This window comes from Arachis hypogaea, chromosome 11, assembly GCF_003086295.3.
Source record: "Arachis hypogaea cultivar Tifrunner chromosome 11, arahy.Tifrunner.gnm2.J5K5, whole genome shotgun sequence".
Classification (NCBI taxonomy): Eukaryota; Viridiplantae; Streptophyta; class Magnoliopsida; order Fabales; family Fabaceae; genus Arachis; species Arachis hypogaea.
The window spans coordinates 117164901-117191951 of NC_092046.1; the positions used below are offsets into that span (position 1 = coordinate 117164901).

General features: G+C 40.6%; 2 non-coding genes across 2 annotated transcripts; one reads left to right on the plus strand and one right to left on the minus strand.

The window, feature by feature from the left end:
• Positions 1–701: 701 nt before the first annotated feature.
• LOC112725667 (small nucleolar RNA R71) lies at positions 702–809 on the minus strand. The gene has a single exon (XR_003164759.1). It is a non-coding gene; the product is annotated as a small nucleolar RNA R71 (small nucleolar RNA).
• Positions 810–11431: 10622 nt separating this feature from the next.
• LOC112726058 (small nucleolar RNA R71) lies at positions 11432–11535 on the plus strand. Its single transcript, XR_003165127.1, has one exon. It is a non-coding gene; the product is annotated as a small nucleolar RNA R71 (small nucleolar RNA).
• The last annotated feature ends 15516 nt before the right edge of the window (positions 11536–27051 follow it).

A 27051-nucleotide genomic window follows, 5' to 3' on the forward strand; every position in this document is an offset into this window, starting at 1 on the left:
TAACACCCCTCTTCATCTCACATCACTGCTCCTATCCTTACCCTTGTGTTTGGATTCTTCATTCTTCTTCACCCCTATTCCTTTTCTTCTTCTACTAACTATAAGGAACCTCTTTACTGTGACATAGAGGATTCCTCTTCCTTTCTTGTTCTCTTCTCTTTCTTATGAGCAGGAACAAGAAAAAAGGCATTCTTGTTGAAGCTGATCCAGAACCTAAAAGGACTCTGAAGAGGAAACTAAGAGAAGCTAAATTACAACAATCCAGAGACAACCTTATTGAAAATTTCGAACAAGTAAAGGAGATGGTAGCCGAACCCAACAACAATAATGCAAGGAGAATGCTTGGTGACTTTACTGCACCTAATTCCAATTTACATGGAAGAAGCATCTCCATTCCTGCTATTGGAGCAAATAACTTTGAGCTGAAACCTCAGCTAGTTTCTCTGATGCAGCAGAACTGCAAGTTTCATGGACTTCCATCTGAAGATCCTTTTCAGTTCTTAACTGAATTCTTGCAGATATGTGATACTGTTAAGACTAATGGAGTAGATCCTGAAGTCTACAGGCTCATGCTTTTCCCTTTTGCTGTAAGAGACAGAGTTAGAGTGTGGTTGGACTCTAAACCCAAAGATAGCCTGAACTCTTGGGACAAGCTGGTCACGGCTTTCTTAGCCAAGTTCTTTCCTCCTCAAAAGCTGAGCAAGCTTAGAGTAGATGTTCAAACCTTCAGATAGAAAGAAGGTGAATCCCTCTATGAAGCTTGGGAAAGATACAAGCAGCTGACCAAAAAGTGCCCTTCTGACATGCTTTCAGAATGGACCATCCTGGATATATTCTATGATGGTTTATCTGAGCTATCAAAGATGTCATTGGATACTTCTGCAGGTGGATCCATTCACCTAAAGAAAATGCCTGCAGAAGCTCAAGAACTCATTGACATGGTTGCTAATAACCAGTTCATGTACACTTCTAAGAGGAATCCTGTGAGTAATGGGACGCCTATGAAGAAGGGAGTTCTTGAAATTGATACTCTGAATGCCATATTGGCTCAGAATAAAATATTGACTCAGCAAGTCAATATGATTTCTCAGAGTCTGAATGGAATGCAAGCTGCATCCAACAGTACTCAAGAGGCATCTTCTGAAGAAGAAGCTTATGATCCTGAGAACCCTGCAATAGCAGAGGTGAATTACTTAAGTGAACCTTATGGAAACACCTATAATCCATCATGGAGAAATCATCCAAATCTCTCATGGAAGGATCAACAAAAGCCTCAACAAGGCTTTAATAATGGTGGAAGATACAGGTTTAACAATAGTAGACCTTTTCCATCATCCACTCAACAACTGACAGAGAACTCTGAACAAAATACTTCTAATCTAGCAAACTTAGTCTCTGATCTATCTAAGGCCACTGTGAGTTTCATGAATGAAACAAGATCCTCCATTATAAATTTGGAAGCACAAGTGGGCCAGCTGAGTAAAAGGATCACTGAAATTCCTCCTAGTACTCTCCCAAGCAATACAGAAGAAAATCCAAAAGGAGAGTGCAAGGCCATTGAATTGATCACCATGGCCGAACCTGTAAAGGAAGGAGAGGACGTGAATCCCAAGGAGGAAGACCTCCTGGGACGTCCAGTGATCAATAAGGAGCTTCCCTCTGAGGAACCAAAGGAATCTGAGGCTCACCTAGAGACCATAGAGATTCCATTAAACCTCCTTATGCCATTCATGAGCTCTGATGAGTATTCCTCTTCTGAAGAGAATGAGGATGTTACTGAAGAGCAAGTTACCAAGTACCTTGGTGCAATCATGAAGCTGAATACCAAATTATTTGGTATTGAAACTTGGGAAGATGAACCTCCCTTGTTCACCAATGAACTAAGTGATCTGGATCAACTGACATTGCCTCAGAAGAAACAGGATCCTGGAAAGTTCTTAATACCTTGTACCATAGGCACCATGATCTTTAAGGCTCTGTGTGACCTTGGTTCAGAAATAAACCTCATGCCCCTCTCTGTAATAGAGAAACTGGGAATTTTTGGGGTGCAAGCCACTAAAATCTCATTAGAGATGGCAGACAATTCAAGAAAACAGGCTTATGGACAAGTTGAGGACGTGTTAGTAAAGGTTGAAGGCCTTTACATCCCTGCTGATTTCATAGTCCTAGATACTGGGAAGGATGAGGATGAATTCATCATCCTTGGAAGACCCTTCCTAGCCACAGCAAGAGCTGTGATTGATGTGGACAGAGGAGAATTGATCCTTCAATTAAATGAGGACAACCTTGTGTTTAAAACTCAAGGATCTCTCTCTGTACCCATGGAGAGGAAGCACAGTAAGCTTCTCTCATTGCAGAGTCAACCAGAGCCCCCACAGTCAAACTCTAAGTTTGGTGTTGGGAGGTCTCAACAAAGCTCTGCACATCTGTGAGGCTCCATAAGAGCCCACTGTCAAGCTATTGACATTAAAGAAGCGCTTGTTGGGAGGCAACCCAATGTCTATTTATCTAATTTTTATTGTTTTTCATGTTTTATTAGGTTCATGATCATGTGGAGTCACAAAATAAATATAAAAATTGAAAACAGAATCAAAAATAGCAGAAGAAAAATCAAACCATGGAGGAAGACCTTACTGGCGTTTAAACGCCAGTAAGAAGCATGTTTTGGGCGTTCAACGCCAGAACAGAGCATGGTTCTGGCGCTGAACGCCAGAAATGGGCAGCATCTGGGCGTTTGAACGCCAGAAATGCACCTTGGAGAAGAGCTGGCGCTGAACGCCCAGAACAAGCATGGTTCTGGCGTTCAACGCCAGAAATGGGCTACAAATGGGCGTTCAACGCCCAGAACAAGCACCAATCTGGCGCTGAACGCCCATAGTTGTGTGCAAGGGCATTTTGCATGCCCAATTTGGTGCAAGGTTGTAAATCCTTGAACACCTCAGGATCTGTAGACCCCACAGGATCACCTCAGGATCTGTGGATCCCACAGGATCCCCACCTACCTCCACTCACTTCTTCTCACCCCTCTTTCACACAATCCCATAAACACTCTTCCCCAAAACCCTTCACCAATCACCTCAATCTCTCTTCCCCATCACTTCTTCACCACTCACATCTATCCACTCTTCCCCATAAACCTACCTCATAAACTCCACCTACCTTCAAAATTCAAAATTAATTTCCCACCCAAACCCACCCTAAATGGCCGAACTTACCCCCTCCCCTCCCTATATATAACACTCCATTCTTCCTCATTTTCACACAACACAACCCTCTTTTATTTTCTTGGCCGAAACACACCTCCCCCTGATGCGCATAAACTAGTTATGCTACGATTTAGGAAATTGCACGATCGGCAAAATTCCTTCCGGCAAGTACACCGGTTATCGTCAAGTAAAAAATCACAATAGAGTGAGGTCGAATCCCACAAGGATTGGTTGAGTGAGCAATTCGGATTAGAAGTGTGTTCTAGTTGAGCGGAATCAAGATTGAGATGAGAATTGCGGAATGTAAAAATGGCGGGAAAAGTAAATGACAAGAAATTGAAATGGCGGAATCTTAAATTGCATGAATTAAAGAGTAGAAACTAAATTGCTGAAATTAAAAGGGAATGGGGGTGATTGCATGAATTGAGTTGCAGAATGTAAAGAGAAGATGGAAATCAGAATTGGGGGATTCATTGGGTTATAGGAGATATTGAGATCTCCGAATCAAAACATGTTTATCTCTTCCTCAAGCAATGCGTTCATTGAATTTTGCTTGGCAATCTTATATGATTGGATCCCAATCCCTTGGCTCACCAATTCTCTCTAAAAATGAACAAATTCCCAATCCCTTGGTTTAAATGTTCATAAGAAGAGATGATGCTCGATCACTGATTATACCACACAGTTTCATGAACCACAATTTGGTAGGATTACATGTCACAATATCCATCCAAACCCCAATCCAATTCACTGTGAGAAAGCTTCTCTAGCATGAATCCTCCATTCCTTTCCCAAGGTTCCGAAGGATTCCAATTATGGGTAGTTTCTTTCCCAAGACAACTACCCAATGGAATTAGATCGAGAAGCTTTCTAACAAAATTCAAGAGAAAAGATTGAAGAAGAAGATAAACTATTATTGATTCATTGAATTACAATAGAGCTCCCTAACCCAATGAAAGGGGGTTTAGTGAGTCATAGCTCTGAATTCAATTACAAAGATATGAAAACTAGCTAAAAGTGAAGGTCCAGGTCCTCCCTAACTTAAATTCTATCCTATTTATACACTTTCTATATTGAGCTTCTGTTGTGTTTCTTGGGCTTTGAGGCCTCTCCCTGCTTTCCTTTTGCTTTGGGTTTATGATCCATAATCTTGATGAGGCTGCTGATCCAAATTCTGTAACATTCATTGAGCCATCTTAGTGATAATCAAATAATAATACATGACTCAACAAATTGAAATTTCAGACTCATCAATTCTTCAGGCCCAATCCCATAAACCATGATATTCAATTGGGTTTCATGCCAGAGTAAGTTTAAGTTAATGTTTGTGCTCAAAGACTAACTTAAACCGCAATATTTTTGGCTCAGAAACCTTTTCCAAGAGTGGCGTTTAAGTTGCAGTTTAAGCTTAAACTGCAGCTTAAACGCCAGACACTTCCAGTGAAGCCTTTTGTAGAAGCACGTTTAAGCTTCAGTTTAAGGTTAAACTGAAGCTTAAACGTGGAAATGGAAGAAGGCAGCCCTGGAGAGTCATGTAGTCGAACACGTTTAAGCTTCAGTTTAAGGTTAAACTGAAGCTTAAACATGGAGATAGGAAGGGCAGCCCTGGAGGTCGAACACGTTTAAGCTCCAGTTTAAGGTTAAACTGGAGCTTAAACGTGGAAGAGGAGGAAGCCATCCTGGAGGTCGAACACGTTTAAGCTCCAGTTTAAGGTTAAACTGGAGCTTAAACGTGGAAGAGGAGAAAGGTAGCCCTGGAGGTGTCGAACACGTTTAAGCTCCAGTTTAAGGTTAAACTGGAGCTTAAACGTGGAAGGGGGGAAAGGCAGCCCTGGAGGAGAGTTCTTGGTCGAACACGTTTAAGCTCCAGTTTAAGGTCAAACTGGAGCTTAAACGTGGAATGGCTCCCTGGTGCACTTCCCACTTCTGGCGTTTAACCTCCAGTTTAAGGTTAAACTGGAGGTTAAACGTGGAACTGCCCCCCTTGGTATCCTTCTCACTTCTGGCGTTTAACCTCCAGTTTAAGGTTAAACTGGAGGTTAAACTTCAATTCCAGCATTTCTTAGCCTTCATGATTCTGGCGTTTAAGCTCCAGTTTAGGCTTAAACTGGAACTTAAACTCCACATGTGATATTCAAGCTTCCTTTATTGATTTTGTTGCTTCCTTGCTTAGCCTCTTCTTCCTTGAAATCATCCAAACAAATGCATCAAAGTCTTGCAAAATTTCATGAGAAATCTTCCATTCATAGCATTCAAGTAATATAACTAAAACTCATGGAATTTGCATCAAAATCATATTGTTTGGATGGTTCATTGTTTTGTTATTCTTTTAACCATTCTTGGTTACTTTAAGCTCAAGAAAATGCATAAAACCACTAAAACTTAACAGAAAAATACTAGTGAAACTAGCCTAAGATGCCTTGGCATCACAACACCAAACTTAATACTTGCTTGTCCCTAAGCAAGTCCTGAGTTATTTAAGAAGAAAGTATGAAACAAAAAGCAATTACATTGGCTATATTAGCAAGCATTTGAAGTTCCTCAGAAGGGTTTTATGCAGAAAGTTGCAGCATCACTTTTTCATTCTTATCAGGTAAGATTATCACTTTTTCATTGCATCCATCAAACACTGCTATGGCCTCTTGTTATTCTTATGTCCTTGGCACTTTTCTCTTCTTTGTTTTTCTTTTCTTTTTCTTAGAGCTCCTTTGCTCCTTGTTTGCTTAGTGTCATGTGTTGCACAAGCCTTTGGCATTTTCTTTTTCTTATCAGTGCACTACACATATCCACTTTAGGCATCTTAGTTCACATTTCTTCTTGAGACATTGGTGCCCAGCACCTCTTTGTGTGACTAAATGTTTTGTATTTAGGTTGCTCTTGATAATGGACTTTTGGTTGATAATCCCGGGTTAGTTAACCCAAGTTACCAAGTGTTGAAACACTCCTCAGAACCTATTCATCCAAGCATATCCTTAATACATAAACACCACAGGCATTTGTCTCAGAAGTTCGAACCATTGGTGCCTAGCTTATTTTCTCAATTTTCTTGCTTTTTGGTTGCCCTTATTTTAGTGGCTTTTTCTTCTTCTTTTTCTTTCTTTTTCATGGCCAAAGACATTTATTCATCAAGATCCATAGACAGTTTTCAATTTCTACACAAAAAATGATAATTTTACACTCTAATTCCAGTGATCTGACTAAACAATCAAGCATGCATACCACCACTTAATTCTACTTGATTTGTCACTAATTTAGCCAAGTTACTTTTGTTCAAACTTTTCTTTTATTTTTGGAAACAGAACAAGCATGGCAAGCACTTGTTTAAGAAGGTGAAGTTATATCCAAACATCTAGGCATTCACTTTATTCAAAGCAGTAAACAGACACTCATACTAAAAAAAAAACTCCACATAACACTTAAATGACTTATGATGAAAGAAAGCTCATAAAGACAATCCACCAATTATCATTTGATTATTAAGGAACAAGACCACCTCTTATTTATTGCTTGGTTCTTCTTAATTCTTGGGATCCTGCTTCTTCTTGCTTCCTGCCTCTTTTTGACCACTTGTGCTTCCTTTGTCTTTTCTTATGAGCTTTTTCCAGAATCCAGCCTTTTTCATCGTTTCTTCCACTCCTTTTTCAAGGATCATTGCCTTGTTTATTTCTCCTTCTTTCCTCCCTTTGAAATACTCATCAAAAGCTGGGAATGCTGGGTCCATCTTGTGTAGATGTTCCCCTATGTAGTTAAGCTTGATTTGCAAACTGATGTTGTAATCAGCTTGGACTGAGTATCTTGCATTCTGTAAAGTGGTGGCTTCCTTGATTGCCAAGACATTGGCATCTTGGTGTTGGCATATGTGGCTGAAGGATTCCTGTAAGTGTAAATTCTGTTCCCTTTGCAGATCGAAGAATCTTGATTCAAAGTTCCTTTGCATATCCATCATTTTTAGGTGAAAGTCCTCTTGTCTCTCCTGAGACCTCATGTATTGTTGAGACATTCCTTCCATGATTTCCTGCATTCTGCTCATATCCATGGGGTCTCTGGGAATTTGTTGTCTTCTTTCTGGAATTGCTTGCTCTTCTTGCTCTTCTTCTCTGTCTTCTCCTTCCTGTCCTTCTTGTTCTGCTTCTTGCTCGGCTTCCACTTGTTGCCCTTCTTCATTTCTTCTTCTTGTATGTCTTGGAGGAGTTGGGCCAAGAGTCATTCTGTACGCAGTTATGGCCAATCCAGGATATAGCCAATTAGGTCTTTCATCCTCAAGTGGTACTTGGGCATCGATGCATAGTCTAATGATGGTGCTAGGGAAGTGGAGCCAGGATTCAGGGTCACTTTTCTCACTAAACTCTTGTATCTGTTCAGCAATGAGTTTATGAACTTTGATCTCCCCTCCCACCATAATGCAATGTAGCAAGATGGCTCTTTTAGGGACTATTTCTGAAGAGTTTGCAGTGGGTAGGATGGATCTCCTAACTATTGCATACCACCCTTTAGCTTCAGGTGTTAGGTCTCCCCTTCTCAAGACTCTTGGAGCCCCTCTTGTTTTTCTCACCCATTCAGCTCTGATGGCACAAAGATCTTCAGCAATAGTCGTGTAGTCAGGTTCTCCTATCATCCTTTCCTCATAACTCGCTTGGCTGAAATGTATGTTTTTCAGGCCAAGAGTTTTCATGATTGCCTTGGGGCTGAAGTCAACTTCCACCCCTCTCACATAGCTTTTGTATGTGGGTTTCTTGGTTGAGTCTTCCCTCACTGCATTTGCATAGAACTCTTTCACCAAGTTGATGTTGATTTTTGTGATTGGCTTAGTCAGGAGCTCCCACTTCCTCTTTTTGATCTTCTCCCAAACACCTGGGAACTCATCCTTTTCAAGGTCAAAGGGAACTTCAGCTAGTACCCTTTTAGGTCTCATCCATTCGGCTTGAATCTCATGGAAAACTGATTTGTATCTCCTTGCATCGAATTCCCTGTTCTCCTCCATTGGTTGCTTGTCTTTTCTTCTTTTGTGGCTAGATGAAGCTGCCATTGGTTCTTTAGTTTTGGGGTAAGTGACAAGCTAAAGTTGACAAGGTGAAGCAAGAAGTGTTGTTGGAAGTGTGGTGAGGTTGTTTTCGGCAAAAGATAGTTATGCTATGATGAAAGAAAATGTGCATGAAGGAGATTTGGTGGTGTAGAGCTCGTTCCTCAAGTGGTTCTTTATAGTGCCTGTAGGTGAAAAATGGACGGCTAGGGTGGTTTGTGAAGGGTGGCTTGATGGTAAATATATGAATTAGGGAGAAGGACGAATTGCTTTTCATTTTCTTGGAAGTATTCTGGGTGCATTAGGTTGTACATGTAGCTATCTTTTCTTGCAGAACTTCCTTTTCCCATGTGTTAGTTTCAAAGACTTGTGAACTTCCTTTTTGACCAAGCACCGTACCTCCCTTTGTCTTTTTCCTCCATTTTTGTCTTTTCTTTTGTACCTGCACAAACAAACAAGTTTGCTATCATTTTTCGGTCCATGTGAATTATGAATAGTACTTGCACATGTAAATCAATGATTGTCTTTATTAGCTTATAGCCGTGACTTCTATATGTATGCACACTTATTATTTGGACACCAAACTTAGTGTTTGGTCAAGTCTCCTGATGACATGAAATCCATATTAGTTGTCCTTAATGAATGTGCTTAATTCTAATAAATCATAGTCACCTTGGCTCTTTGATTCTAAACAAATTTACTACCCTAAGTAATTGAAACCAAAGCATTAAAACATGCGAATGGTATACTTGTCATGAATTTCAAAATCCAGAGGAACTTCGTGTTTTTCATGAACCGTGTTCAAAGAGGAACACCAAACTTAATCTTTGGTTGTGCACTAAAAATTGAATGCATTTTGAATAAAATTTGGGGTGCCTTCAGGCACACCAAACTTAGAGACAAATTGCATTTTACATGCAATGTTTAGTGCACTCTTTCAGCAGTTGTCCTGAGGATTCAAGTTCATGCATAAGAAACCATGCTTTATTAGATGCACAACAAAACAAAAAAAGTAAGGATATTAAAACATGGGTTGCCTCCCATGAAGCGCTTCTTTAACGTCACTAGCTTGACGGTTGTCCCTTGTTAGGGTGGATTGTAGTGCTTGACGTCTTCTCCTTTCACTATGAAAACGTCCCCACTTGATTCATTCATGACCTCTAAATGTTCCATAGAAAGAACTTTCCTGATTGTGAACACTTGAGGGAGCTGGGAAGGAATGGTTTTGAGGCCAGGTGGGATTGGCAGATAATGACTTGATTTCACGTTATCTCCCGGAGAAAAACCTTCAGTGGGAATTTTCTTGTTTCTCCACCCTCTTGGCAATCTCCCTATCACTCTTCCCTTTCTCTTGAGGATTTCTTCATTGACCCTTATGTCAGGAGGATCCTTCTGATCTGTTTCCATTGATTCTTGTGGCTTTAACTCTTGCAACTCTTGTTTGCCTTCCAAGGACTGTTTTAGAGTTTCAGCTGCTGGATTACTTTCCTCCAAACACAGATGGCTACTATCATCCTTAGGCTTTTCAGGTTCTGGTTCAGGCTCAGATGCAGGTTTGAAAACTTTGAAAATGAGCTGTTCATCATGTATTCTCAGAATTAGCTCTCCTTGTTCTACATCTATGAGCGCTCTAGTAGTGGCTAGAAATGGTCTGCCCAGAATGATAGGGTGTAAGTAGCTTTCCTCCATGTCCACAATGACAAAGTCTGTGGGGAAGTAATAATCCCCCACTTTCACCAGCACATTTTCAACTACCCCTTCAGCTTGCTTCTGAGTTTTGTCAGCCAGTTGTATGATTACATCAGTGGATCTCACCTCATTCAGTTGTAGCCTCTTCATAAGAGTTAGAGGCATCACATTTATGCTAGCTCCTAGATCACAGAATCCTCTGTCAATTTTTGTTTCCCCTATGATGCAAGGGATATGAAAACTTCCTGGGTCCGTTTTCTTAGAGAGTGTGTCCTTCTTGATGAGAGCACTGCATTCTTTGTTCATTGTTACCGTTTGTCCTCCCTTCAAAACTCTTTTCTTGCTTAACAATTCCTTTAAATACTTGATGTGTGTAGGCATTTGATGGAGAATCTCAAGAAAGGGACTATTGACATGGAGAGAGTTAAATGTCTCTAAAAACCTTGAATAGGTTTTCCCTTTTTCACCTCCTCCTAACCTCTGAGGAAATGGTGCTTTTGGTTGGTATATTTCTAGCATGCCTTTTTGCAGTTCCTTGGCTTGCTCAGTTCCACTTTCCTGCTTAACTTCTTCCACACCTTCCTTCAAGATTTCTGGCTCCTGCTCTGAGGGCCTGATTCCTTCTTCTTCTGAAACTTCCTTCAATATGGTGATGGCCTTGCATTCTTCCCATCTCACTCTCTTTTGTTCCCCTTTAGGATTCTTTTCTGTGTCACTAGGGAACACTGCAGTTGATTTGACGGCCTGTTGAGATAGCTCTCCTACTTGAGACTCCATCCTCTTGAGTTTTTCACCATGGTTTCTTAAGGTAGCTCTCACATCATCCCTGAAGCTTTTCAATTCGGTTATGTCTTGACTCATGGTTGCCATCATTCCTTCTATCCGGTTTAATTGATCTTGAAATTGTTGGTTCGGATTAAGTTGGGTAGGTTGATTATTTTGGCTATGATATGATGGTTGGGGGTAAGTGTTTTGTGTGGCTTGGTATGATCTTTGGTTGGAGTTTTGGTATGTGGAATTGTTATGTTGGTTGTGGTTGTAAGGTTTGTGGTTTTGTGGTTGGGTTTGTTGGTTCCCCCACCCAAAGTTTGGGTGATTTTTCCATCCTGGGTTGTAAGTGTTGGAGTGTGGATCATATGATTGCCTTTGTTGGTTTTCCACATAGTTGGCCTCTTCCCAATCACCTCCTTCAATGCTTACTTCCTCTTGATCTTGTGTGTGTATTGCAGCCACTTGCTTTGTTTCTAATTGCCTGGTAAGCTCTGCTAGTTGCTTGGCAAACACCTTGTTTTGGGCTAGAATTGTATCAACATGGTTCAGCTCCATGACTCCCTTAGTGTTGTGCCTTTCTGATGCATAGTAGTACTCATTCTCAGCCACTGTCTCAATCACTTCAATGGCCTCTTCCACAGTCTTTTTCCTGTTCAATGAACCTCCTGATGAATGGTCTACAGCCTTCCTTGATTCATAAGAGAGTCCATCATAGAAAATATGCAATTGCACCCAATCATGGAACATGTCTGGTGGGCATTTCCTTGTCAAATCCTTGAATCTCTCCCATGCCTCGTAGAGAGTTTCACCATCTTGTTGTCTAAAAGTTTGAACCTCAGATCGAAGCCTATTGACCTTTTGTGGGGGGTAGAAACGTGCCAGAAACTTGCTTTCCACCTCATCCCATGTTGTTAGACTCCCCCTTGGGAATGATTCCAGCCACTTAGCTGCTTTGTCCCTAAGTGAGAATGGGAACAAAAGCAGTTTATAGGCATCTTCCTGGACTCCATTGGACTTCACAGTGTCACAAATTCTCAGGAATTTTGTGAGATGTTGGTTGGGATCTTCATTAGCACTTCCACCAAATGAACAATGATTCTCCACAAGTGATATTAGCTGTGGTTTGAGCTCGAAATTGTTGGCCTGAATGGGTGGTTTCTGGATGCTGCTACCACAATTCCCAGAGGTTGGGTTTATGTATGAACTAAGAACCCTCCTCTTAGGAATGGCATTGTTTCCATCAGCTCTCTCATGGTTGTGAACTTCTCTATCCATGTTGAGATCTAAAGCTTCCTCAAAATTGTCCTCAGATTCTCCTTCAGATTCCTCTTCTCCCACTACTCTCTTCCCTCTTGCTTCCCTTCTAAGTCTATGAAGGGTCCTCTCTGGTTCGGTATATGGAGGAGTTGATGTCTCTCCTCTCCTACCTGTCATACAAGAACACAGCACAGGCAACAAACAAGTGAAATACTCTTGGTTAATGGAAGAGTATGGTTAGAGCAATTGAGGAATTAATTCAAACAGTTAGTGAGTCAGTGAGTTAGTTGCTTGAATTTAAAGGCATAAAGAAAGAAAGCATGTAACCGAGTGCAGAAATTAAAATTCAACAAATAACTTGTACTGAATTATTCAAAACAGAAAAAAAATGCTCAATCTAGTTAACTTCCAATTTGAGAATTGTCAATCGAAAACCAATCCCCGGCAACGGCGCCATAAACTTGATGCGCATAAACTAGTTATGCTACGATTTAGGAATTTTGCCGATCGTGCAATTTCCTAAATCATAGCATATCAAGTTTATGCACATCAAGTTTATGTAGGGGGTTTAGTGAGCTCTATTGTAATTCAATGAATCAATAATAGTTTATCTTCTTCTTCAATCTTTTCTCTTGAATTTTGTTAGAAAGCTTCTCGATCTAATTCCATTGGGTAGTTGTCTTGGGAAAGAAACTACCCATAATTGGAATCCTTCGGAACCTTGGGAAAGGAATGGAGGATTCATGCTAGAGAAGCTTTCTCACAGTGAATTGGATTGGGGTTTGGATGGATATTGTGACATGTAATCCTACCAAATTGTGGTTCATGAAACTGTGTGGTATAATCAGTGATCGAGCATCATCTCTTCTTATGAACATTTAAACCAAGGGATTGGGAATTTGTTCATTTTTAGAGAGAATTGGTGAGCCAAGGGATTGGGATCCAATCATATAAGATTGCCAAGCAAAATTCAATGAACGCATTGCTTGAGGAAGAGATAAACATGTTTTGATTCGGAGATCTCAATATCTCCTATAACCCAATGAATCCCCCAATTCTGATTTCCATCTTCTCTTTACATTCTGCAACTCAATTCATGCAATCACCCCCATTCCCTTTTAATTTCAGCAATTTAGTTTCTGCTCTTTAATTCATGCAATTTAAGATTCCGCCATTTCAATTTCTTGTCATTTACTTTTCCCGCCATTTTTACATTCCGCAATTCTCATCTCAATCTTGATTCCGCTCAACTAGAACACACTTCTAATCCGAATTGCTCACTCAACCAATCCTTGTGGGATTCGACCTCACTCTATTGTGAGTTTTTACTTGACGATAACCGGTGCACTTGCCGGAAGGAATTTTGCCGATCGTGCAATTTCCTAAATCGTAGCATAACTGGAGGTCGAACACGTTTAAGCTCCAGTTTAAGGTTAAACTGGAGCTTAAACGTGGAAGAGGAGGAAGCCATCCTGGAGGTCGAACACGTTTAAGCTCCAGTTTAAGGTTAAACTGGAGCTTAAACGTGGAAGAGGAGGAAGCCATCCTGGAGGTCGAACACGTTTAAGCTCCAGTTTAAGGTTAAACTGGAGCTTAAACGTGGAAGAGGAGAAAGGTAGCCCTGGAGGTGTCGAACACGTTTAAGCTCCAGTTTAAGGTTAAACTGGAGCTTAAACGTGGAAGGGGGGAAAGGCAGCCCTGGAGGAGAGTTCTTGGTCGAACACGTTTAAGCTCCAGTTTAAGGTCAAACTGGAGCTTAAACGTGGAATGGCTCCCTGGTGCACTTCCCACTTCTGGCGTTTAACCTCCAGTTTAAGGTTAAACTGGAGGTTAAACGTGGAACTGCCCCCCTTGGTATCCTTCTCACTTCTGGCGTTTAACCTCCAGTTTAAGGTTAAACTGGAGGTTAAACTTCAATTCCAGCATTTCTTAGCCTTCATGATTCTGGCGTTTAAGCTCCAGTTTAGGCTTAAACTGGAACTTAAACTCCACATGTGATATTCAAGCTTCCTTTATTGATTTTGTTGCTTCCTTGCTTAGCCTCTTCTTCCCTGAAATCATCCAAACAAATGCATCAAAGTCTTGCAAAATTTCATGAGAAATCTTCCATTCATAGCATTCAAGTAATATAACTAAAACTCATGGAATTTGCATCAAAATCATATTGTTTGGATGGTTCATTGCTTTGTTATTCTTTTAACCATTCTTGGTTACTTTAAGCTCAAGAAAATGCATAAAACCACTAAAACTTAACAGAAAAATACTAGTGAAACTAGCCTAAGATGCCTTGGCATCACCCCCCTTCTCTCCATATTTTTTTCTTCTTCTTCATCTATTCTTTCTTATCTTGCTCGAGGGCGAGCAAAATTCTAAGTTTGGTGTGGTAAAAGCATAAGCTTTTTGTTTTTCCATTACCATTGATGGCACCTAAGACCGGAGAATCCTCTAGAAAAGGGAAAGGGAAGACAAAAGCTTCCACCTCCGAGTCATGGGAGATGGAAAGGTTCATCTCCAAAGCTCATCAAGACCACTTCTATGATGTTGTGGCCAAGAAGAAGGTGATCCCCGAGGTCCCTTTCAAACTCAAGAGAAATGAGTATCTGGAGATCCGACATGAAATCCAAAGAAGAGGTTGGGAAGTTCTAACAAACCCCATTCAACAAGTCGGCATCCTAATGGTTCAAGAGTTCTATGCCAATGCATGGATCACTAGGAACCATGATCAAAGTAAGAACCCGAATCCAAAGAATTATGTTACAATGGTTCGGGGGAAATACTTAGATTTTAGTCCGGAAAATGTGAGGTTGGCGTTTAACTTGCCTATGATGCAAGGAGATGAGCGCCCCTACACTAGAATGGTCAACTTTAATCAAAGGTTGGACCAAGTCCTCATGGACATATGTGTGGAAGGAGCTCAAAGGAAGATTGACTCCAAAGGCAAGCCGGTTCAACTAAGAAGACTGGACCTCAAGCCTGTGGCTAGAGGATGGTTGGAGTTCATCCAACGCTCCATCATCCCCACTAGCAACCGATCTGAAGTTACTGTGGATCGGGCCATCATGATCCATAGCATCATGATTGGAGAGGAAGTAGAAGTTCATGAAGTCATCTCCCTTGAACTCTACAAAATAGCCGAAAAACCCTCTCCTGGGGCAAGGCTAGCTTTTCCTCATCTTATTTGCCATCTATGTTACTCAGCTGGAGCTTTCATAGAAGGAGACATTCACATTGAGGAAGAGAAGCCCATCACTAAGAAAAAGATGGAGCAAGCAAGAGAGCCCATTCATGGAGCTCAAGAGGCGCAGGAAGCTCATCACCATGAGATCCCGGAGATGCCTCAAATGCATTTTCCTCCACAAAACGATTGGGAGCAAATCAACACCTCCCTAGGAGAATCAAGTTCCAACATGGGACAACTAAGGGTGGAACATCAAGAGCACTCCATCATCCTTCATGAAATTAGAGAAGATCAAAAAGCAATGAGGGAGGAGCAACAAAGACAAGGAAGAGACATAGAAGAGCTCAAGGACATCATTGGTTCCTCAAGAAGGAAACGCCACCATCACTAAGGTGGACTCATTCCTTGTTCTTACTTTCTCTGTTTTTCGTTTTCTATGCTAAGTGCTTATCCATGTTTTGTCTTCATTACATGATCATTAGTAGTTAATAACTTTGTCTTAAAGTTATAAATGTCCTATGAATCCATCACCTCTCTTAAATGAAAAATGTTTTAATTCAAAAGAACAAGAAGTACATGAGTTTCGAATTTATCCTTGAACTTAGTTTAGTTATATTGATGTGGTGACAATGCTTATTGTTTTCTGAATGTATGCTTGAACAGTGCATATATCTTTTGAAGTTGTTGTTTAAGAATGTTAAATATGTTGGCTCTTGAAAGAATGATGATAAGGAGACATGTTATTTGATAATCTAAAAAATCATAAAAATGATTCTTGAAGCAAGAAAAAGCAGCAAAGAACAAAGCTTGCAGAAAAAAAAAGAAAAAAAAAAGGCAAAAAAAAATAGAAAGAAAAAGAAAAAGCAAGCAGAAAAAGCCAAAAGCTCTTAAAACCAAGAGGCAAGAGCAAAAAGCCAATAACCCTTAAAACCAAAAGGCAAGGGCAAATAAAAAGGATCCCAAGGCTTTGAGCATCAGTGGATAGGAGGGCCTAAAGGAATAAAATCCTGGCCTAAGCGGCTAAACCAAGCTGTCCCTAACCATGTATGGCCGAACCCTAACCCCTCCCCACTCCTATATAAACCCCTCATTCCCTCTTCATTTTCACACAACACAACCCTCTCTTCACCCCTTGGCCGAAACCAACTCTCTCTCCCTCTCCTCTATTTCTCTTCTTCTTCTACTTCTTTCTCTCTTCTTTTGCTCGGGGACGAGCAAACATTTTAAGTTTGGTGTGGTAAAAAGCATTGCTTTTTGTTTTTCCATAACCATTCATGGCACCAAAGGCCAGAGAAACCTCTAGAAAGAGGAAAGAGAAGGCAATTGCTTCCACCTCTGAGTCATGGGAGATGGAGAGATTCATCTCTAAGGTCCATCAAGACCACTTCTATGAAGTTGTGGCCAAGAAGAAAGTGATCCTTGAGGTTCCTTTCAAACTCAAAGAATGAGTATTCGGAGATCCGACTTGAAATCCAAAGAAGAGGTTGGGAAGTCCTCACCAACCCCATTCAACAAGTCGGAATCTTAATGGTTCAAGAGTTCTATGCAAACGCATGGGTCACTAGAAACCATGATCAAAGTGTGAACCCGAACCCAAAGCATTGGCTCACCATGGTTCGGGGGAAATACTTAGATTTTAGTCCGGAGAATGTGAGGCTGGCGTTCAACTTGCCAATGATGGAAGAGAATGCACGCCCCTACACTAGAAGAGTCAACTTTGATCAAAGGTTGGACCAAGTCCTCATGGACATATGTGTGGAAGAAGCTCAATGGAAAATTGACTCAAAAGGTAAGCCGGTTCAATTAAGAAGGCTTGACCTCAAACCAGTAGCTAGAGGATGGTTGGAGTTTATTCAACGCTCAATCATTCCTACTAGCAACCGGTCTTAAGTTACTATAGACCGGGCCATCATGATCCACAGCATCATGATTGGAGAGGAAGTGGAGGTTCATGAGATTATACCTCAAGAACTCTACAAGGTGGCTGACAAGTCCTCCAACTTGGCAAGGTTAGCCTTTCCTCACCTCATTTTCCACCTCTGCAATTCGGCTGGGATTGACATAGAGGGAGACATCCTCATTGAAGAGGACAAGCCCATCACTAAGAATACTTGGACGACCCAGTGCACTTGCTGGTTAGTTGTATCGAAGTTGTGACAAATTATGAATTGAGATTAGAGCACCAAGTTTTGGAGCCATTGCCAGAGATCACAATTTCGTGCACCACCCCCTTATGGGCGTTGAACGCCTAGCTCCTGCTCCTTAGTTGGCATTCAACACCAGCTTCATACTCCATATAGGGTGTTGGACGCCCATTGGGGGCCTCATCCTGGCGTTCAATGCCAGGCCTCTGCTCCTCTTTGGGCATTGAATGCCCATTAGGGACTCCCTGTGTGGCGTTCAACGCCAGCTTTCTTACCCATTTGGGGCGTTGAACGCCCCTCTTGCCTCCTTAGCTGGCGTTCAATGCCAGCAAGGGACTTACTCCAAGGTGTTCTATTCTTCATCTTTCAATGCCTTTGTCTCTGTTCTAAGTACTGCACAAGATCACAAACATTAAAAAACAAGGGAAAACTCTGAAAATAAACTAAAATAAACTCAAATGAAAGTAAACAGAAGAAATAAGAATAGAAGTACTCTACTCATGGTTGGGTTGCCTCCCAACAAGCGCTTCTTTACCATCACTAGCTTGACACTTGATTGTTGACTTTCTTCCTCTTCTTTCAGTTGGTTAATAGAAATGACTCCATGAGATAAGAGGAGGAGATTAGTGCCCTCAGATTTGAATTCCTCCTAACAAGCTTTCTTTTAGTGTGATGAGCTTGATTCTCCTTGTTTGTTAGGGTAAGGGTTGTATTGTTTCTCTATCCCCTATGCATCTTCTTCTTGGGACCTTCCTCCTTGGTGGGTGGTGACTGCCCAACACCAAACTTAAGTTTGATGTCTGGGGAAACTGTATGAGTTTTCACCAAGGGAGGAGACTTCAGAATTGTACTTTGCATGGAAGTACCTCCTTTGTCAGGGGGTAGTGGAGGTTTCAGGACCTTGATAATCATGTAATCCTTCTGTAACCTCAGCACCAATTCGTCTCTCTTTGCATCAGAGAGGTTTCTTCCAGTAGAGAGAGACCATTGTTCCAAAATCTCAGCAAAATGAATATTCATTTGCATCTTTTTAGAGCCTTCCAAGGATTGTGAGCAGTGCTCGTCCTTGGTCTCCTTTCCGTAGCATCATCCTGTATCTCACCCAAGTATCATAAAGGGATTCATTATCTTCTTGTTTGAAACCTTAAATGTCCAGTCTTAGCTGGGTCAGCTTCTTTGGGGGAAAGTATTGATTCAAAAACTTATCCACCAGCTGACTCCATGTTTTCAAGCTTGATTTAGGTTGATTATCTAACCACCTCTTTGCTTGGCCTTTCACAGCAAATGGAAAGAGCAACAACCTGTAGACATCCTAGTCTACTCCGTCAGTATATACTGTGTCAGCATATTGCAAGAATTCAACAAGGAATTCTGTGGGCTCCTCTTGAGGAAGTCCCTGAAACTGGCAGTTTTGCTACACTAGAGTGATTAACTGTGGGTTGAGTTCAAAATGAGCTATTCCAATAGGAGGTATACTAATGCTGCTTTCATATAAGTCAGGAGTGGGGGCTGTATAAGATCCCAAGGATCTTCTGGGTTGAGTACTCTCATTCTGATCCATAGTAATTTTGGTGTTCCTCTGCAAATAAGAGACAAAAAAAAGTGGGAGTCTCTATGTTAAAGTCTAGAGAGCTCCCAGTGAGATATTCCAAAGAAACAAGAAAATATTTTTTTTTGAAATTTCAAAAATAAATAAATAAAATATAAAACTAATTTGAAAATAAAGAAAATTATTTTAGAAATTTCAAAAAAATAAGAAAAAGAAAGATTGAGAGAAGATATGACAACCAATTAACTAACAAGATTTAAGAGGAGATTTTCGAAATTTGGAAAGAAAAAGTCAAATAAAGATTTTAAAATTTCAAAATTAGAAAGAAAGAATCAAGATAGAGAAACAAAATAAGATAAGATTTAAAAATTTAAAGGTTTTGAAATCCAAATTTAAAAGAAGATTTGAAATTAAAATAAGAGATTTGATTTTGAAAAATTTTGAATTTAAAAAGAGAAAGTCAAACAAAAGATTTGAAATTTGAATTTAAAAGGAAAGAATCAAACAAGATAAGATAAGATTAAAAAATTTAAAATTTAAAAGATTTGATTTTAAAATTTGAAAATTGAATTTTGAATTCTTGAAGCTTGAATATTGAATTTGAATTAAGATAAGATAAGAATTTGAAATTTGAATTTTAAAAATTGAATTTAAAACAAGATAAGATAAATTTTTAAATGTAAAGAGAAGGATAAGACAAAGATTTGAAAAGATAACAAGAAAGTTTAAAATTTGAATTTTTGAATTTTTGTTAAAAAATTAAAAAGACAAATACTAAAAGACACCAAACTTAAAATTTTTTGAAATCTAAGGACAAGATTTTCAAAATTTCTGGAGGGCAAACACAAAAAGACACCAAACTTAAAATTTTTAAAATCAAATAAGAAAAATAACAAGAACAATTTTGAATACAAGGAAGAACACCAAGAACAATTTTCGAAAAGCCGAAGAAAAGAAAAACCAAGAAACACCAAAAAGGCACCAAACTTAAGAATTTTGAAACCAAAGACTCTAATTTTCGAAAAGTTAGAAAAGAAAAGAAAAGAAAAGAAAAGAAAAGACTTAAAAAGACATAAAACTTAAAGATTGACACAAGACTCAAACAAAAGAAAAATATTACTAAAGAAAAGAAAAGGTTTTAAAAAGTTTTTAACAAAGAAAACAAGAAACACAAATAAAAGAGCAAATAAACCATAACAAGTACCTAATTTAAGCAACAAGATAGTCCGGTAGTTTGTCAAACTTGAACAATCCCCAACAACGGCGCCAAAAGCTTGGTGCACGAAATTGACTCTGCAATATTCGCACAGATAGACCGGCAAGTGCATCGGGTCGTCCAAGTAATACCTCAGGTGAGTGAGGATCGATCCCACGAAGATTGTTGGTTTGAACAAGCAATGCCTACCTTGTAGATCTTAGTCAGGCAGATAGAAAATATAGTTGTCACGAAAAATGCATAAAATAGAATAAATAAATAAAATGTTACTAGATAGATGTGAAATCAGTGATGAGAGAACGGTTGAGGCTTCGGAGATACTTCTTCCTTCTGGATCAACTTTTCTCACCATCTACTCCAACTTCTGATTGATTCATTCCATGGCAGGCTGTAAATGATTAACGCCGGGTCAGCGGCCATTAATCTCCTCTGCTTCAGATCAAACGCCGGGTCAGCGGTCATCCAATTTAAACGGGATGAAGCTCTAGCAGTCCATTCCCTTGGTAATCCTACTCAAAGCGCCACAGACAAGGTCAGATCTTCCGGATCAGAGAATGTTGTGTCTTGGTTCTAGCCTATACCACAAAGGCCCTAATCACCTCGTACCTCGGCTACACTGATGTCTCTAAGTACCCAACGAAGTCATGGATTAGTCGTCTAAGATATGTATAATCAAGCATGTGGTTCAGTACTATCCTGTCAAGGACTTGCAAGAACCCATGTGAAATAGGGATGACGGTCAAGTTACACTCCCAATTCATTATGATGAAGAATGAAGATACATCTTAGAATGGAATCAAGCATAGATTGAAATAAAATAGTGATATTATAATCCATAAGAATTAGTAGAGCTCCTAACCTTAACATAGGAGGTCAGTGACTCATACTGTACAGAAAAGTAATGTTCGAAAGTAATGTGGGGAAAGAAGATGAGGTAGAAGATCCTAAACATGGGTGATCTTCTCCTATATATACTAATCTAATAACTAAGGATTACAGAAATAAGATAGACTAGTCTTGTAGTGCAAAAATCTACTTCCTAGGCCCACTTGGTGAGTATTTGGGCTGAGTTAAGGGTGACTCCACAAGCTAGTATCCTTCTTGGGGGTTGAACGCCAGCTTTGGACTCCTTTTTGGGCATTGGATGCCAACTGCTCCCTTTTGGGTGTCCAACGCCAGGAAGAGGGTGAAGTGCTGGTGATAAACCCATATTTCATGAGTTATTTTGTGCTTAGTTTAAATGATTTATTCAATCCTTCACCCACTTATTCATATTAATTGCATGGTTTTACTTTCCATTCCTTATTATGTGATGTACGTGAAAAATATGTTTCCTAAGCTTTAAAATTAATTATTTTAATTACCTTTATTTCCATTCGATGCCGTGATTAGTGTGTTGAGTAGTTTCAGATTTTCTAAGACAGAATGACTTAAAGGATGAAAAAGGAAACGTACAAAAATGGAAGAAAAGTGCGAAACGGAGTTTTGAAGAAACTGGCATCCACGCAATCGCATGGACGACGCGATCGCGTGCCAGGAGCGAAGAAGCAGCGACGCGGCCGCATGACTGACGCGGCCGCGCGACTTGAGCATAGCGCATTCGATGCGGACGCGTGACCGACGCGACCGCGTGACCCACGCGGACGTGTGACAGAGGCCACGTATCAGAATTTACAGAATACGCCCCCAGCGATTTCTGAAGCCCTTTTGGCCCAGATCCAGGTACAGAACACACAGACTAGAGGCTATAAAGTGGGGGAATGCATCCATTCAAAGAGAGCTCGCATTTTTATTACTTTCCATGATTTAGATTTAGTTTTGAGAGGGAGATTCTCTCCCCTCTCTGTTAGGATTAGGATTTAGGACTTCTCTTAGTTTTTAAGAGTGACTCTCGATCCAGGTTTAATATTTACTTTAATTCATGTTTCTATGCTACTTTTACTTTGATACTTTTATTCGTATCTACAGATGTTGCCCAATTGGCTTATGAATTATTCCATGTTACAAATTATTATTTGAATTAATGATTATTTGAGGTATTTCAGTTTATTATTGTTCTCTTTAATTTAAGTTATTGTTGTTTCCCATCTAAGGACATTTTTATTCCAACAATTTTACTTTTTCCCTTTTTGGTCTTGGTTAAGAAATCAGTAACTCAACATTATTAAACTCAGCATAATTGATAATCGTTATCTTGCTAATTGAACTGAACTTCAATAATCCCAACTTTTTCTTAGGAAATAAATAGGATTCGAAGGTCAAACTAATTAGTCCCTTGACTTTCCTTTACTTTAGTAAAGGTTAACTAAGTGGAATTAAGATTCAACTTTCACTATTATTGAGAGGAATAACTAAGTTGGACTTCCAATTTCTCTTACCTTGCCAAAAGTTTGCTTTACAGTATTTATTTATTTTAATTGCTATTTAAATTATTTGTCATATCTACTCTTCACTCTCAACCCCGATTTTTATTACCTCCATAACCAATAATAAGAACATACTACCCTGCAGTTCCTTGAGAAGACGACCCGAGGTTTAAATACTCGGTTATCAATTTTAAAGGGGTTTGTTACTTGTGAGAACCAAAACGTTTGCACGAAGGGATTTTTGTTGGTTTAGAGACTATATCTACAACGCGACTATTTTTATGAACTTCTTTACTGGCAAAAATCCCTAACGTCAAAATGGCGCAATTGCCGGGGACCTGCTAACGTGTGCCTTATTATTGGTTATTGTAAATTTTTTTCTTTTGCTTGTTTATTTATTTTTGTTTTTCCTTTTTATCTTTATTTGCTACCATGAACTCTCACCCCTCTCGCTTTGAGTTTGGTTCTAACTTTGTTGAAGGAAATAGAAGTTACAGCAGGAATATGCATCAAGGTCAGACCAATCAAGGATGGATGGAGCCAAGAGGATCTAATCAACCCTTTAGGCAGCAACACCCTCCGAGATATCCTGGACAAAGACCATTCTACCGTGCATACCCAGCTGAAAGATATAGTGGACAACCTTGTAACTACCAACAAGCCCCACCCCGTGCATATAAACCATCCTTTCAACATAACCTCGAACCACCACACTCACAAGATTCTCTTCACCATTCGCCACCATATGATCCTTCCTTACCCCAGTACCAATCTAATCACTCCCAATCACCGCCACTTTCCTATGTATCATGTCCAAATCCGGTAACCCGAGAAGCAGAGGTTCGCCTAAAGGAAACAGTAAATAAACTTCAAACAACCATTCGACAACTGGAGCAAGCAGTAATTCAATGGGTTTCTATGCTCTCAAATACACAAGGATCAGCCACAGCCCCATGTGAACAGTCTAACAAAGAGCGTAGCATGAAGGAGATACCAGAAACTCCAGTGGACAAGATAGAGAATGAATTCGTACTAGAACAAGTAGAAGAAGCTGTCATTGTTCAAGAAGAAGAGTTGGTTGAAGATCTAGGAGACGCTGAACCTCCATGGGAATCCAGAACTGAGGAGAACTCCATCAAGGACGCTACAGTTGATGCTAAGGAGGATATTGTACAATCTCCAAGGCAAGTTGTTTATGAAGAATCAGACTGAATAACCCAGGACACAAATTCCCTTGATGATGATAGTCACAAGTCAAATTCTCTTAGTAATGAACTGGCATCCGCAAGTGAATTCTCTGAGGTCGAAGAATCTTCCCCAAGTGAATATGAAGACATAGAAGACTTTAACCAGGACACAGATACAATTGTAGAGCCTTGCAAGGAAGTGGAGGAATTCACAGAAGAGCAGAAGGGAGTAGAACTTATAGAACCACCAGAAATACCTATCCCAAGGCCATTACCACCTAATACAAGCTTCAAGTGGGTACAATCCTTAACTTATAACTTTACTTATTCACTTGAATATGGTTTGCTTGAAACAGATGGCTAGCTTAGAGCTCTTTGCGGCTTTAAGAGTAAGAGGGAAATGGCTCGTACTCAGAGTTGGTGCACAAGGTTCAATAAGGTTCCACGCTTCACCTCGAAGTACACGGATTGGTATCATGCTCAATTGCATGGATCACAGAGAACGTTTGGTCACCATGGTGAGATTCTACTCTTTAAACCGCCCGGATGGAGACATGTAGATCAAGAAGGAGGCGGATTTAAAAGCAAGGCTTGGGATCTTGGAGTTTATTCTGACGTTTGTCACCCCGGGAGCCTAACAATCTGTTTGAAGCTGTTCAGAAGCTTTGCATGCCTAGTTTGGGATCCCGGAGGCTATTGGCATTCCAAGCACTGGTGGAGATTTTTGGATGAATTTAAACATAAGCCGCCATAGCAGGAAGCTCCTCCAATGTCCAACTTAAGGACTTTAACTAAAAGTGCTAGGTGGGAGACAACCCACCATGGTATGGTTGCTTCTTTTTCAATTTAATTCTTGTTAATTGCTTTCATTTTTATTTTCTTTTCATTTTACTTTATTGAACCTGGAATCATGCATAGCATTCATATTAATCATTGTATTCTGCATTTATCTTACATATAAAAAAAAGGGGATACACGACGCGATCGCATGCCCATGCGATCGCATCATATTGCGAAAACACTATCCACGCAACCGCGTCACCCACGCGGCCGCGTGCATTGGAGATCGGCATTAAGATCCAACGTCCAGAAAGTTAGGCTGGAATCGTGCGGCCCTTGTGCGTTTTGCACAAATTGGCCCACGCGATCGCTTGCCCCATGCGATCGCGTCACTTGCACAAAAACAATCCCACGCGACCGCGTGAGCGACGCGATCGCGTCGCATGGATTGCACAACACACTATCAGGAGACAGAGAGTTGCGTCGAAATGACGCTGGAGTCGTGCGTCTAGCACAAATTTCAGCGACGCGATCACGCGACCCACGCGATCGCGTCACCCCCTCTTCTACCCCTTCCATGCGATCGCGCGACCCACGCGATCGCGTCACCTCCGTTTTCAGCCCCACCACGCGACCGCGTGCACCACGCGGCCGCGTGGATTCCAATTTAAAACCCCTCAGATCACGCGAACCCTATTATCGCGCCGCCCCCCTGAACCCCCTTCCTTCCCCCCTCTCCTCCTCCAAGCCACAACCACCACCAAGCCACTTCCGCGCCACCACCCAACCGCCGTCGGCCACCCAGACGCCACCGCCAACTACCCCCTCCCTCCTTTTTCCCTTCTTCCTTCCTTTTTCTTCTCTTCCCCCCATCTCCGTTACTGCCCCCCTCCGCACCACCACCCACCGCCGCCATCCGCCCCCCATCCGACCACCCACACGCACCCACATTGTAACCCCTAACCCCATCACCCCTTCCCTTTTACCCTGACCGAACTGCCACGCAAACACAACCGCGCCGCCGTGCCCGCCACCGCGCTGGACACGCCGTTGTCACTACCCAGCCGCTTTTCTGCCCCGTTCTACTTCCTCCGCTTTTCAGGTTCCGCAACACGCAATCCCTTTTATCCGTTCGTAGTTCTTCTTATTTTTTTCCGTTTCTGTTCATAATTAGGATAGATAGTCTTGCATGTTGTAGTGGATTTTAGGTTGTTAGGTAGATTAGGCTGTGGTTAGTGGCTCTAGGTCTGTTTATTTGCACTGTTCTTGCTTCTATTTTATCATATTTGCAAATCTGCTGTTGCTGTAATCTTGTTCATATGCTGTATTTCTTGTATATTGCTGCTCTTTACATTGAATTTTCATGTTTATATTATATATATGTACCTGCAGCTTGACTTTTTAATTCATATGAACTGCTTTGATTGCTGTTTATTTTCCGGGATAATCCAATTTTAGCCGGAATGCTGCCCAAATTTCTATAAAAATGTTTTCATTCATATTTCGGTTTGGCAATTTGAACTCTGTTTTCCACTGCTTTAACCAAACCATTTCATAATTGCCTGGGCATGCTTTCTTATCCTTTTTGATTTCCTAGTTTATAAACTGCATTTGTGATGTTTTGATTCCAACTTTTGCTTTCTTTATATCTATTTGAATCAGCATCTACTTGTTTTTCTTGTTTGGTTATGAGTCACTATAGTTCCTACCTATGAATCCTTGTTACATGGAATATTTTCTTTATGCCACTTACCTTAACCCACTTTTTACTGACTCACTAATTTTAATTTACTGACTTCTTTTTCAAATTCTCACCATACTAACCTTTTAAAATATCTTTCCTGATTTTTCACTTTCCTCTAACTTTCTAACCATGGCATAACGACAATTTGTCTATTTAACTTGAATTTTGATACATTTTGGATTGTAACTTCTTCCTTTCAAACTTTTAAACTACTATACAATCCTTAATGCACATTTACTTAACTCATTTACCTCATTCAAATTCTCCCATGCCACTTTGTGTTTTCTTTGCCTATATGCCTACTTGCTTTCCTATTTTTATATATCCTGGTTTTCCATTTTTCAGGATGTCTGCCTCACAGAGGAAAGGAAAGGGCAAAGCTACTGGCAAGCGCAAAAGAGGAGATTCATCCCAGTCCATCATTGACCTAATGCATGATTTCTCATGGCGGGATAAGAACTTTAAACAGCAGGAAAAAGCTGACCAGCTGCTCCCTGCAAATGATTCAATAAAATTTGCAAACCGATACTGCGAGCTGAAGTATCCGGCATTTGCAAACTCCAGGAATCTATACCTGGAGAGAACTCTGAAGATTCCAGAAGCACTCCAGCAGTACACCACTGAGCAAATCAAGCAAAGAGGCTGGTTCTTTCTGGAGCGAGCACTGACAGAGGTCAATGCATCTTGGGTCAGGGAATTCTACTGCAACTACTACATCACCACCCTCGATGCAGTGAACCTGAGAAGAAAGCAGATTCTGGTCACTGAGGAGGCCATAGAGGACATTCTCCGGCTCCCAGCCAAGTCCGATCAGCTTGATAGTTATAAAAAGGCTGAGGAGGACATGCGCCTGATGAGGTTTGATTGGGATGCTGTGAAGGCACGGATAGCTCTCGACCCAAATGTTCCTTCGGAGATGGGTCAGGACACCACCATGCCTAGAG